We start from the raw sequence: 14,875 nt of genomic DNA, 5'->3' as shown, positions 1-14,875 counted from the left end.
TCGCCTACTTCTGTGTGAGTTGTGTGTGGGTTCTGGGGATCAAACTCCGGTCACCAGGTGTGTAGGCTGGCAGCTTTACCCACTGGAGCATCTCACTAGCCCAGTACTTGAGCAGTTTGCTATGTGATTTGACCTTTGTAATCTGGAAGATGCTATTTTGTGGTGTTTCTCTTAAAGAGTGGAAATGTTGGTATTTCCCCAGCTTTATTTACCACCTAACAAATTTGACCCATTCCTTGATTCTAACTGGCGATGAAATGTCCATTCTGCATCTGTAGGCTGCCCACTAGCCTTTAAAGTGAAATGACTGTCATTTCCTAGGAGTGTCTAGTTGAGTGAGGACTTGCTCTTGTGGAGGTTGGAGGACAAAAAGAAAAAACAATATCGTGATCCCATTAACGGAATTATCAAAAAAAGCAATTCTCCCTAGTGTTGCATGGGAAAATATTTTTCTTGCTTCTGAAATAATTTTAAGATAAAGCATTGTACCTGGCTAAGGTGAAAATATCTATGGTTGCAAGGAGACAAGGGAGATAAACGGGATCAGAATGCATGGTATGAGATCCACAAAGAATTATCTATTAAAGTTTTTTTAAAAAAGATATCTTTGGTATTTCTTGAAATTCTGATGTACATTATATAGAAGTTCAGAGAATGAGTATTTTTTCACTTGTCATAAAGTTAGTTTACTGCAGAAATTTCCAAATACTTTGTTTTAGTACAATAACAGCTTTAAATGCTTGTTCTTAGCTAAATGATAAATGCAGAGGCACTGAATGTACTGAGTTTTTGTTTTCTCTGACCAAGAAGGCACTGTTCAAATGGCTCAGAGCTGAATTCAAATCCAGCCATGTTTTGCTGTTGAAATTTTCTTTGCATCTGAAACAGCAAATTGTGATAATTATATGACATTTTGTGATGAAGATAAAACTACAGAGAATCAAAAATGTAAGTGAAGAGGTCTTACTGCTCTTCCAGAGGATTTGGATTTAGTTCTCAGCACCCACACCAGATAGCTCAAAGCTGACCTGTAACTCCAGGTCCAGAGAATCTGATAACTCCCTATCTGTACATGTACCTCCATGCATAGTACACATAGACCCACAGTTGCCTCCTTGCCTGTACATGCATCTACACACATGGTGCACAGAAACTTACAGAGGCCTCCTTACCTGTACATCCACTTGCACACATGGTGCACATAATCTCACAGAGGCCTTCTTGTCTGTACATGCACCTGCGTGCATGGTGCACATTGAACACAGAGGCACACATGCATACACATAATTAAAGATAAATCTTAAGGAAAGAATTTAAGAACAATATTGACTTTTGAGTCTATAGCAACAGCATTTAGCTTTAAGAAGCATTTACATGCTTGGACCTTGGATTACTTAACTGGTGTGTCAGCCGGCCTTATTCCCATCCTGTCCAATGATAAGGCTGGAGCTTCTCCAGGTTGTGAGTCTTACTCTAGACCATGTAGATATACATAGTTGACTGAGGAGGAAAGAACAGCTCTGTCTTACCAGAAAGTTTGCCTCTAAGTTTCCATTATTTCTGACTTTGGTTCTCCCTGTAAAAGAATGAATGAGACTTAAAGAAAAATTGAAAACAAATACCATACCTGATATTTTAAAATTAGATTAATTAAGATTTGCAATTACTATGAAATTCTCTTCCAAAATTTAATCATTCTTCTAATTATAAGACAGACGTTTCACCCTAATTTTATTTATATTTGTTTTTTTCTAGATGTTAAAGGTCTACTCAGTGGAATGGGTTAAAATGATGTGGGGATGCAGAGGCAGTGAGGTGGGAATGGTGTTGGTTTCCTTGGGACTCTGCCCCCCCAACGGCGTTCGACTGCAGGGTTACTTCATCTTTTCTCTCTGAGCAAGCTGCGAGCAGTTAGCAGTTTCATTTGTCTTCTGGAGATGTGAGAATGATGGGGAAATGACTGTTAAACCCTCATGTCTTTTCTAAACTCCGGTTTGCCTTGGCATGGCAAGGGATTAATTCCTTTAATCTTGGTACTTTTGTTGATGTAGAACATTTGAGTATACTTTGATGGTAATATTTTTTGTCAAGATACATTCCTTGAATTTTTCCTTTGAAAATTTGGCTGAGCAAATACATTTTGGAGATTTAAATGAATAAAGGCTATCCTGAGCTGTGCATGAGCATGTGCAGACTGCTGTGTGCTGTTTTCCTTGAGTTGGTCCTAGCACACACCAAGAAGAGCTTTGTGGCTAGTCAGTGTTCAGGTTGGCTGGAAGTCCATTCTCTGTGCCTGTTTATCTTTAAGTACTTTATATCTCATATATACTCAAGCTCCAAGATGATTGCTTAACTAATTAACATTTAAATACTATTAAACCTTCGAAGTATCATTCTTTTTTCCAAGAGAGAATTTTTAACATAAAAAGACAAGTAACCAGTGTTCCTTGGAGATGCTATGTTTTCTCTGAGTAGACACTTCCTTGAAGAACTATCTATAATTATCGTCATGGTGGTTAACTGTTAGAATCTTATTCTGTGCCAGGACATACACTAGTTACAGTTCTGTGTCATCATCATGGCAAGCTTAGAAAGTAGATGTGAGGGTGTTCCTCATGTTCTCAGAAGGTTATGGGAGCACAGTGAGATTACATGACAGAGCTGCTATCTGGACCCAGCAGACTAAAGCCAGGACCCAACTCTTGACTGTAGCGCTTCCTGTTGTTTATGTTTTATTGACTTCATAAATTATTGAGCATAATTTAAGGATTTCCTCATGACTTGAGGGCCCTTTAAGATTATTTATTTTCAGATTGTTGTAGTGTGATTTTGTATTATTTAGAGATAGACAGAATGAGATTTGTATTCTGTTACTGAGATAGACAGAATGAGACTTGTATTCTGTTACTGATAGGTAGTAGTAAGTGATCTTAAGACTTTAATTGTATGATCTACACACACCCCACCACTACCACCACCACCACCACCAGCACCACCAGCACCACCAGCACCACCACCAGCACCACCAGCACCACCACCAGCACCACCAGCACCACCAGCACCACCAGCACCAGCACCAGCACCACCACCACCACCAGCACCACCACCACCAGCAGCAGCAGCAGCAGCACCACCACCACCACCCCACCCCCACCCCCACCATACTTCTATGCTGAGCCCTTCTCTCTCTTTACTCAAATAATGGGACTTAAATGAAATGAACCTGAAAGGCCTAAAGAATAAGCCCGATACTTTATAGCACTAGTAAATATTAGCCTCCTATTTTATTGGTTAACCTTTCTTACTGAAATTTAATATTCTAAGGCAACAGTTTTCAAACCTTTTGATTTCATGATATGTCCTTAAAATTTACGAAGCACTTTGGTTAGAAAAATGGCTCAGCGGTTAAGAGTGCTTTGCAGTCTTGAGAACCAAAGTTTGGACTCCAGCACTCCTATAGCAAGCCCTGCATTCTTAAATGCCTACAGCTCCAGTCGCTGGGGATCTGATGTCCTCTTCTGGCCTCTGTTACAATGGTGCAGGTCCCTGTACACACAGATACACATCCTCTCACACAGACACATACACATGCACACACACATAAATAAAATAAATCTTTAATAGTATTGATAAAGAGCTACAAACATTTTTATGGATTTTACTCCCAAGTATTGAACATAATAAAAGTTAAAGTTGTGAAATGCTTTAAATATTTGTTAATTCATATAAAATAATCATGGAAAACCCACTTTATATTTAAAAATTAGTGAGAGTAGCAACTTTGCCTTATATTTTTTGCATGTTTCTCTGCTCTAATACTTAATAGGAGAAAGTTGGATTTTCTTACTTTTGCATTGATTGATTGATTGATTGATTTTTGGTTTTAGCAAATATATATGGGAAAAATTGAGCTTGCATGGCTGTGTACACTAAAAAAGGAAAATAGCTTTTTAATGATTGTAGCCATTCTTCTCCTTTTATTTTAAAGATTTATTGCTTTTGCCTGTGTCATTGTGCAGGGATGTGCGTGCACATGCAGCGCCTACAGAGGGCAGAAGAGAACGTTGCATCACCTAGAACTGGGGTTACAGGCAGCTGTGCGCTGCCTTAGGGGTGTTTGGAACTGAATTCAGGTCCTCTGCAAGAGCAGCAAAGGCTGTGTTACTGCTGAGCCGTATCTCCAGCCCCTGCCGTTCTTTGATAGTGTGCCAGAGTTGTGATGTTTCCCTAAAGGTTAGATAGACTATGAGCCTGAAAGTTAGGAGTATTTCATACTCTATTGCAATAAAACCTAGTTGTCTGTCTTGCGTTTTTATCTTTGTTTTTTACCCAAGCATAAATTTATGTTACTTTGGCCATTTGAAAATTTGGATATTGACAAAATTGAATTTTGTATTTGATTATATAATATTTGAGATCTAATAACATTTGAGATCTTATCGACAAAAACCCCTTAGATATGGAATGGTGTCAAAGCTCAGCTGGCAGATATCAGTTCTAAAATTATAATTTTCACTTGAAAGCTCAAGTTTCTTTATTAGTAACAACTACCATCAGCTATTTTACTTGAGGTTGACCCTTGGTGTGACAGCTGTATTTTGTTCATTTTTGAGGAAGTGTCTTTCATTTACTCTAGAATACATAATCATAATTTGAATATGAATCATATTTTCCGGTATACACATTAAAAACTTGGCTGGTGCAGCTTGCAACTCAAAAGTATTAGTTTTCCTTGATCCCTCCACTAAGGTTTTTTTTTTTTTTCTTTTATATGATACTGTCATTAAAAAGACATGAACTCAATGTAAAGTTTTTTTAAAGGGCTTTTTACCACTACATCAGGAACTTTGGGGCCAGATATGATGGTTTGCATCTATGATACCTGCATTTGATATATTTGAGGCTAAAACAGTGCCATGAGTTTGCAATCAGCCTGGTCTTTACAGCGATGATCCAGTGTGAGACTTTGATTCAAAAAGCCAGACTGAAACCAACCATTCAACAAAGAAACAGATACACCCCTCTCCTAGCCCAGACCTTTGCAAAGTGATTTAAAGGGTGGGAAGATAGACTGTTACTCTTGGTAGAGGGGCTGGAAGTGTTTGTGGTCATCTGTATTTTAATCTACCACAATACTAATACTCCCCATTAAAAAACAATCAAAGTAAAGACACCATCAAGGCAGATGAGAGCTGGTGTGTGGCTAGGACACGGTGGTAGGAGTTCTTGCACACCCGATGCCTAGAGGTGAACCCTAGGACTGCCAAGACAGAACTATTGTGGAATTAGAATCTCAGTGGAAACTAAGGGATTAGGTTAAAAATTCTTTTATACTTCACTTAATTATTTTATTATATTGATTGTGTGTGTGTGTGTGTGTGTGTGTGTGTGTGCATGTGCTCAAGTGCACACACACAGGCCATAACTTGAATGTGGTGATCAGAGAACAACTTGTGGTAGTAAGTTTTCTCCTTCATGTGGGTCCCAGGGATTGAACTCAGGTCATCAGGCTTGGTGGCAAGTGCCCTTCCTCTCTTGCTGAGCCATCTCACAGGCCCAGAACTTGATGGCTTTAACAGGTAAACTTTAGGTTTCTTTTTTAACACCAGAGAAAAGAGTTTGAAACACAGTTGGGACTCTTCAAACTTCAGTTTCTTCTTCACAAAGATTACTCAATTATTTATACATATGTCATCAAATTGGGGGGAATTTTTACTTGAGAATCCTTTAGAAACATTTTAACATCACAGGCCTTCTTCAGAACATTAATTTGTGTAGTCAGATGGAATACGTTGATTTTGTTGCTTGGGTACACAGTTTAGTGTGTCAGGTGGCTGGATACACACACACACACACACACACACACACACACACACACACACGTATTGTAGTTTCAGGAATGAATAAAATTTTTGTAGATACAGTTTTGAGTGAAAACGAAAATGTCATAGAATAGCATAACTTGTGAAGTGGCCGTTCATTTAAATGAATTGACGTTGTATCGAAGCTGAGTCTACAGTTTCGCACTTGATGCTGTCATTTACCTCACTAATCAGCATTGCACTGGATAGATTAGTGATTATCCATATATACTAAATACCAGAAAGGAAAAGTCAAGAGCTTGCACCCTCTTTAATTTATCTCCTTCTCTAGGCTTTAAGTGTTCTTTGCCTTCCATCTTGAGTTTTATAGTGGGTAATTTATGCTTTCTAGCACTGGGAATGTTATAACAAATAGGCCACAGAAACTTCGCACTCAGCCCTAATAGGCGCAGGTGCAGAGACTTTATGTCCCCACTACTCAGAATGACTCCTTGAATTTGTAGGTTAAGGAATTATTTTCTAAATTGAATCCTCTTATTTGTTAAATCTATCAGTTGAAGGCTGTTAGATTCTACTTTACAAATATCTGTAAATTATAGGTTCTAGACCACTATCTACTTTTCTTTTAAGAATTCATAGCTGAGAAAGTTAGCCATCTCAGTCGTTGAGGGAACTAAGCTGCTTGAAGTATTTTATAGTTAATCTAAATACAAATTTTTATTTATATTTGAATTGTGACTAGGGAAAGAAGTTTGTCACTTAACTGCCCCCAATACTGCGCAGTATCATATAACTTGATATTTAACAAATATCTAAATGTGTGAAAGGGAGGCCTCAGACAACATGTAAAATTGTGCTTATATATGACAATGTTGTCCTTCCATGTAACTACATTCCATTCTGTCTGTATTTCATAAAGTTTAGGAAGTATGAGTTCCTTTGGTCCACTGTTGTCTCCTGATGGAGCACACAACTCAGTTTCTCTAATTAGCTTTAAAAACAAGGATATTAAATCAGAGGGCTTCCATCAACTCCTGTTCAGAGTTTGTCTGTTCAATAGTGCATCCAGATCGGCTCTAATCAGCACTGCACTGGAAAAGGTGGGGGCAGGGGGGCCTCGCCAGGTCCCAGGCTTGACATGGAGTCCTGCTATGTGGCCATTGTTTTCTTGTGCTGGCTGTCATTTCAGCTGGTAGATTTCATTGAGAAGTCTCAGCTTCTCTCCACCTTTGCATATCATAGTTGGGATTAGTTCCAGAGAGCATTTTACACATTTTTGTAAATTTGCAAGAAAATAAGCACTTTCTTTTTTGCTCTGTTAGAAGAAGAGACACGGTGCAGGTTTCAAGTCTGTTCCTCTTTTTTTTTTTTTTTTTTTTTTTTTTGGTTTTTTGAGACAGGGTTTCTCTGTGTAGCTTTGCGCCTTTCCTGGAACTCACTTGGTAGCCCAGGCTGGCCTCGAACTCACAGAGATCCACCTGGCTCTGCCTCCCGAGTGCTGGGATTAAAGGCGTGCGCCACCACCGCCCGGCAAGTCTGTTCCTCTTAAGAGGTGCACCTGGGGAGGCAAAGTCCTCAGGCAAGTCCCCCTGACGTCAGCACTAACATGGAAAACCATCAGTACTGACAAGAGTTTCTCTGAAATTTACTAAAGCTAGCACCGTAAGAACAATGATCATTGCTTCCTTGCTAACACAGTTGAAGATGACATATTTTAGCATTCAGATGACAGAAACACAATGCCCATCAGAGGCACACAAGCACTGTTACTACTATGTGTGTTCTCTAAGAGAACGGTGCTTTCATGCCATCCATGCATTAGAAAGCACTGGGTTCTGTGCGCTAATCATATGTCTCACATTGTAGACTTCAATAGAATTGATAAATAACAGTTTAGAAAAGATTGAAAGCTCTACCTTTTTTTTTTTTACAGATTGAACATGTATTTTCAGTTGTGTTAAAAGTGTAATGTGTATAATTTATATAGTCAAGACAAATCAATTTATAGGAAGTTAGCAGAATTCCCAATGCCCTCTTGAACATCTTCTCACTTAGAGCAAACCTTTTCCTCCAGAGAAATCACTGTGACTTATATGTTATGGGAAGAATTTCAGTTTTATGTAAATGCAGGCTTTTGGTGTATATGCTTTGTGGCTGGCATGTTTGTCTCAGCTTGTGTCTGTGAGGTTCATTCATATTTCATGAATATGTAGTTCCTGCTCATATTCCATTTTTTGAAGTACACTGCAATGTATTTATTCTACCTTCTGTCAGTTCAGATTCTTTCCCAGTTCCCACTTAATGTAGATAACACTACAATGAATACTGTAGAGGCTTGAAAGGTGCTGGCTACCAAACTCAACCTGTAGTAGGAACAAGTTTACAATGTGAAGTTTACAATTGATTCATCCAGCAATCTACAGAACCTTGGTTACTGCTTTAACATCTGGGTACCAAGACAGGTAGCATTGAATGGAAAGGCTAAGCGTTTCTAAATATGTAACCAGTGCCTCCTGTAGAACGAGCAGGCCACACCCCACAAGGGCCCAGATCAGTGATTCCTAGCTCTTGTCTGAGCTGATCTCTCAGTCAGCTGGAGGTAGTGGCTTCAATTGTTTTATCCCCACTTTCCCAAGAGATCACCTGTACCCAAGGTTAGCCATCATCTCAATATGTAGCAGAGGGTGACCCTGACCCTACAGTTTAGAATAGCATGTTCATATTGTCATTCAGTTTAGAGTTGTTGCTGCTTCTTTGCCTCATGGGTTTGTATAGAAATATATTGCATATGGGCTGATATTCGTATAAGGGAGAACATGTAGTTTTTTTTCTGAAATTGTGTGATCTCACTTAACATTACACATTGTAAGTCTATCCATTTTCCTGAAAATGTTGTGATTTCATTTTTCTTTAAAATTGAAGAATAGTATTCCATTTTATTTATTTATTTTGGTTTTTCAAGACAGGGTTTCTCTGTGTAGCTTTGCGCCTTTCCTGGAGCATACTCTGTAGCCCAGACTGACCTCCAACTCACAGAGATCCATCTACCTCAGCCTCCCAAGTGCTGGGATTAAAGGTGTGCACCACCACCACGGCCCAGCAGTATTCCATTTTGTATCTGTACTAGATTTTTATTACCCATTCATTTATTAATAGACTACTAGATTGGTTCCATTTCTTGCTATGGTGAATGCTAGAGCAATAAACAAGGAGGTACAAATATCTTTATGGTACTGTATGTAGTTCTCTGGATGTGTGCCCAGCTTTGAAATAACTGGGTCATATGATATTTCCATTTTTATTTTTTTGAGGAATATTGAAACTGAATTATACAATTGCTGTGTTAATGTACAACCCCACCAACAGTGAATAAAGATCCCTTTCTCTCCATATCATCTATAACATTTGCTATCTTTTTATTGCAGCATGTGGTTTTGCCCATTTTGTTAACAATTAAGGGGTTTTAGTTTTGTTGTCTTATTTCCAAGTCCTCTGTCCTACTCTGTTATTTTACCCATCTATTTTTATGCTGGTGTCACTGTAGCTCTGTAGTGTAGTTTGAGGATGGGTGTTGTAAAATGTCCTGTAGCATACTTAGTTTTAGAATTGTTTGGTTGTTTGTGGACATTTGTGGTTTTGTCTGAATTTGTGAACTGTTTTCCTAAATCTGTAGAATATGAAGTTGGAATTATGATGGATACAGAATTAAATCAATGATGAATTTTGGTAGTATAGTCATTTTAATAATAATCTGCCAATCCAGGAGCATGAGAGGTCTTTCCATTGTCTAGTATGGTCTCTAATTTTCCTTTTCATTATCATGAAAGTTTTTGTTATGGAAAACTTTCTCTTTGGTCAGGTATATTTCTAACTAGTTAAATTTTGGAGTTATTAGTATTAGAGTATTGTTTGTGTATATAAAGACATCTTTAAAAAAAATATTGACATTGTATCCTGTAACGCTACTGTATTTATTAGACTCAAGAGTTCTACTAGACTGCCCTTTTTTAAAGTAAGTTATCATTTCATAACGACAGAATATTTTAGATGATTTTTCACATAGTACAAACTCTTGAAATTTATCCACATTGTATCAATGTTCCTTTTTGTTACCAAGGAATGATCCGTGGTATGGATATATCTACTGAAGGGAATTTTATTTACTTTCAATATTATTACTATTACAGATGAAGTTGCTACTTCCAGCAGTTTTGTAGTTTTTTTTTGTGAATACAGATTTTTTTTTGTTGCTGTTGTTTGTTTTCATTTTTTGAGGCAGAGTTCCACTGTGTGTCTTAGGCTGTACTGGAATTCACAACCCTCTTGCCTTGGCCTCCTATATTACAGACATATACCACAGTGTTTGGCCTTCAACTTAGGATTTTGTTATTGAATAATGCTCAGGAGGTTCTTTGGTAAATACATGCATATTTTTTTTCAGAAACTACTAATTTATCTGCCAGTAAGAATGCATTTATGAGCTGGGCGGTGGTGGCGCACGCCTTTAATCCCAGCACTCGGGAGGCAGAGCCTGCGATCTCTGTGAGTTCGAAGCCAGCCTGGGCTACCAAGTGAGTTCCAGGAAAGGCGCAAAGCTACACAGAGAAACCCTGTCTCGAAAAACCTAAATAAATAAATAAATAAATAAATAAATAAAAATAAGAATGCATTTATGTTTTTCTACATCCTCCCTATTTCAGGAGGTGTAAAATGGTAATTTTTATGCTTTAATTGACTTTTCTTAGTGACACTGACCATCTTTTGGTGCCTGTTGTCCATTCCTGTATCCTATTTAGTGCGATGTTTCCACTTTTTGCTCATTTTTAAGTGGCTTCTGAGTTTTCTCATATATTTTGTACACTGGCTTCTTGTCCGGTCGTTGACCCATTCTAGTTCAGTCAGTGCTGTTACCACCCAGAAGATTTAGAGAAGTTAAACCCTTGACCCCAGTTCATCTCATCCCTGCCTCTTGTGTAAATGCAGGCCCTGACCTCCAGAGATATCCTAGACGCTACAGGTTCTTATTGTCTACTCTACTATTTTTGTAATTGGTATTAATTCACTCACATTTTAAACCTTTTTTGTGTTCTTTAATTATGGACCATCCCTATTTTGGACCTTCTATCTAAGATTAGCCTCTTTCTGCACCCAAATTTGCTCTGGTATTTTTTTTTCCCTCTCCAAATTTAAGGCAACAGCTGATTTTCATACATGTGTTATGGAAAAGGGAGGTATGCCTACTTTCTTAGACTTTTATTTATTATTATGTATTTATTTATTTGGAGATAGTCTCTTGAACAAAGGATCCTCTTGTCTATCTTGTGTTGATATGATGGGTGTGTGTAGTCACCTCTGGCTTATGTCTTGGTTTTAGTCACCCTGCTCAGTCGTGGCCTGATTTCTTTTCTTTAATGACAAATTAAGGCTTTGCTATCATGGCTTTTCAGATTTTCTTTGCCTTGGATGTGGGCTGTGTCACTGTGATATGTTGTAGCCAGGAGCCTCTAAAGTAGATGGCAGTGGTCTTTGCTATTGTACATGACCGTCTTCGACATTGTGGGCTATGGCTACTTCTCTGTTTCTCATTGGTAGAACATGCCACAATTCCTGATTTCTTTTTCATTCTTGATATATTTTTTCTTGCCTTTTTGCATACTTTCACCTTGTTTGTTTGTTTTTGATAAAAGGCTTCACTGGTGTAAGCATTCCCAGAGGCTAAGCTTAATTTCATTTTGAACTAAAGTGAGTTTTTGTTGTCTTGGAATACTGCTGTGCAGTGGCTCCCTAGTTCTACCTGAGTGGGTGACTTAGATTGAGATGCTGCCCATTTCTTCACTAGACAGCCACTGGACTTCAGCTGCCCAGTTGCCCTGGTTTATATGCATCTTCAGCTCTTGCCAGTTACATGTAGGTTTGTTTAAAGATAATTTTAAAACTATCTGTTGTCACTGCTGTAGCAGCAGTGGGACCTGGGGGAATGGAGCCGATCAATGAGGTTGACTGAAGTCTCATGCCATAACCAACTTTATTCAGAGCATCAGACAATTTATACTCTGAGAGTTAAGAAGAGTCACCTGAATAATGTGTATAATCACAAGGATAAGCCACATGTGGGAAAAAAATGTGTTTTAAAGGCATATAAACAAATAACAATCAACAGCTGTAATGAATAATCTGAAGAAAACTCACTCCTTTCTGCTACACTTGGGAGGAGCACAAAAAAAAATTCCATGTTTTGAAACAATGGATATCACAAGATTCGTCTATTGTTTTCTTGGCATTTTCTCAAAAGCACTCAGAATTGTCCTCACATGACTCCATTCTTGGGCCGTGTTCCGACAATCTGCCATTTATGTTTAATTTTTATGTTTTTATGAAGCTATATAATATATGTGATGTAAACTTTTTCTATGGAAACATAAAATTCTATATAGGTGAATAAATTAATTGTGGTGGATTGGTTATATTGACCAAACCTTAAGACTGAGGAAAGATCTGTAGTGATGCAGAAAGTCTTGTAAGAGGAATTTTTATATTTTGAGTTTTTTGGTTTTTTTTTTTTTGAGACAGGGTTTCTCTGTGTCACTTTAGAGTCCTTCCTGAAACTCACTCTGTACACCAGGCTGGCCTCAAACTTACAGAGATCAGCCTGCCTCTGCCTCCTGAGTGCTGGGATTAAAGGCATGCCTAGCTTGGATTCTCATACTTTTAACAACAGGCACCATGCTAGAACTTGTCCTTGCATTTACAGTTGGAAAATTTTTCTATTCAACAATGGACATAATCTTCATTTACGTTCTAATTTAAGTAGCAGCATTAACCAAAGTTCACAAGTTAATATATGTATTTATTAGGCACATAAATGCTCTTTGAGACTCAAATAATCTGCCAGGAAATAATAAGTAAGATTCATTCCTGTGTCTCAGATCATATAATAAAGAACACCTTTCTTCTTATTTCATAATGGTTTTTTTAGATAGGGACATCCTCGCTACCCCCAGTTGCCCTAAAACTTGAGATCTCCCTGCCTCAGCCTCCCTTGAGCTAGAGTTGTAGGTGTACATCCATGCCTGGGTTAGGAAACGGTTTTAATAAATAGTTTAAAATGAATCAAAATGTGCCTTTGTGCTTTTCCCTAAGAGTATAAGTTTTCAAACTTAAAAAGAAGTCCTTTGATGGTGTAATTAAATGACAGTTTTAAAATATGTGGCCTGTTTTCCATAGGTAACCCTGGCTCTCCATTTACAGAAAGGCCAAGAGCAGGGAGGAAGCCGGGGAAGTCGGTGACCTCTGTGCCACCCTTCCCAGGTGATCTTCATAGTGCAGTAACACTTGCTCTCCAGTGACTTCACTCTTGCACTGCCCCAGCCCTGGTCCTCTGGAACATCACAGCTTGTACTTTGGTGGTTCGTTTCTTGTAGAGAGACCATCTATTCTCGGAATGGGGTTTGTTCACTCTGGCTTACTGTAGCAGAAGTCCAAATATTTTTCACTATGCAAACATACCATGGGCATTAGGTCCTAGTGTGTGGGATCTTCAGCCTGTCACAAATTTTATTATGCCATCTGCTTCAACCTGAGCAGTGTGTCTTCTGCCGGCAGACTTTGCTGAAGTTGCCATGGCTCAGAATAAAAAAAAAAAATCAGTCTTGGCAAAAGAAACTTGCTTTTGAAAAATAATTATTGATCATGCCTGCTGTAGATTTTAAAATAAGCATTTGAAACAATTCCCAGAAGCTTCTTCCCTCTTTTTCATGGGTGACTAAAGGTAGCTGATATAATGGCAAATTTTTGGTAACTTTGGTAACTAAATGAGTTTTCTGTTTTATTTTTAAAAATGGGTGATGAACTCTTATTGGGGCACAGGATGAAATATTTTCCTAGAGTTCATCATTGGATGTTTTTTACCTTGTCTTTATCCTGGGATGGTATTTCAAGTGACTGTATTCTGTGTGTCACAAAAAAATGATAGCCACATAATGAAAAAGTGTCTTTGTCACACAGTGTTATTAGGTACAGGATTTTGTGTAATCCTGTCCTCTATGAATTCGAGCCAATACCAGTGGAGGAGTTGTGTGGGTGTTTATTCTGCAAATATATGTTGAAGGCCTACTCTGTGCAAGGCATTCCTCTAGAGGACAGAGACCTGGAAGTAAACAGAATTTTTGTTTGGATCCCTCCACTGGGGAGTTTTACATTCTGGTTACTTCTACTGGCTGAAATGGAAGTGATTTGACAGTGGATGGTGTATTAACAGCATGGAAGTGCTGTCCTAGTTAGCATTAACTGTCAGTTTGACACAGGCTAGAATCCACTGGAAAGGGAGTCTTCGTTGAGTGACTGTCTTTATTAAGTTTGCCTGTGGGCATGTCTGTGAGCCATTTTCTTGATTGGCAATTGATGTAGGCGGGCCCAGCCGCCTGGAGGAAATACATTCTATGGGCTGGTGGTCCTGAGCATAAGCCTGTGAGAGAGTGAGCCAGAGAGCAAGCCGACAAGTTGCACCCCTCCCGGTTCCTGCCTCCGTGTTTCAGCCTTGGATTCCTGTCCTTTTTTTCTTCAGTGATGGACTATGGCCGGGGTGTAAGCCACATAAACCTTTTTCTCTCCAAGTTGCGTTTGTTCAGAGTGTTGTATCTATCACAGCAGCAGAATGAAACTAGAATAAGCTCTGAAGAGAAGCAGGGCATGGGTGCTTTGCTCCACAAAGCAAGGTGGAGGGCCCTATCTGGGAAAGGCTATCAGGGAGGGCTTCTGCATGGTGAGGTTGAGTAGGCATGAATGAAATAAGTGAATGTGAATATTTTGACCTGGCTGGTGGTGTGTAAGAGACAGTGAGGATGTCAGTATAGCTGAGGCTAAGGGGGTGAGGAAGAGGGGCAGAGCTGTTCTGGACATAACACTGATGAATCTTTCTGACACATAGTTGTAGACAAAAAGTTGCATTCTTGATACTTTGCAGAAATGTCCAGTTAGGACTGACTGTTTACACTGCACGGGAATGATTGACCATCTGCATGGCAAAGGTAGAGTTGACTGCATACACTGCTCAG

The 14,875-nt window shown here is 38.8% G+C and overlaps 1 protein-coding gene across 25 annotated transcripts in view; it reads left to right on the top strand.

Moving 5' to 3' along the window:
• Mpdz (multiple PDZ domain crumbs cell polarity complex component) overlaps positions 1-14,875 on the top strand; it is a 158,926-nt gene that overhangs the window by 33,338 nt on the left and 110,713 nt on the right. The window lies entirely within an intron of this gene.

Source organism: Peromyscus maniculatus, chromosome 2 (genome assembly GCF_049852395.1).
Source record: "Peromyscus maniculatus bairdii isolate BWxNUB_F1_BW_parent chromosome 2, HU_Pman_BW_mat_3.1, whole genome shotgun sequence".
In the NCBI taxonomy this organism is placed as follows: Eukaryota; Metazoa; Chordata; class Mammalia; order Rodentia; family Cricetidae; genus Peromyscus; species Peromyscus maniculatus.
This window is presented reverse-complemented; position numbering and strand designations above follow the sequence as displayed.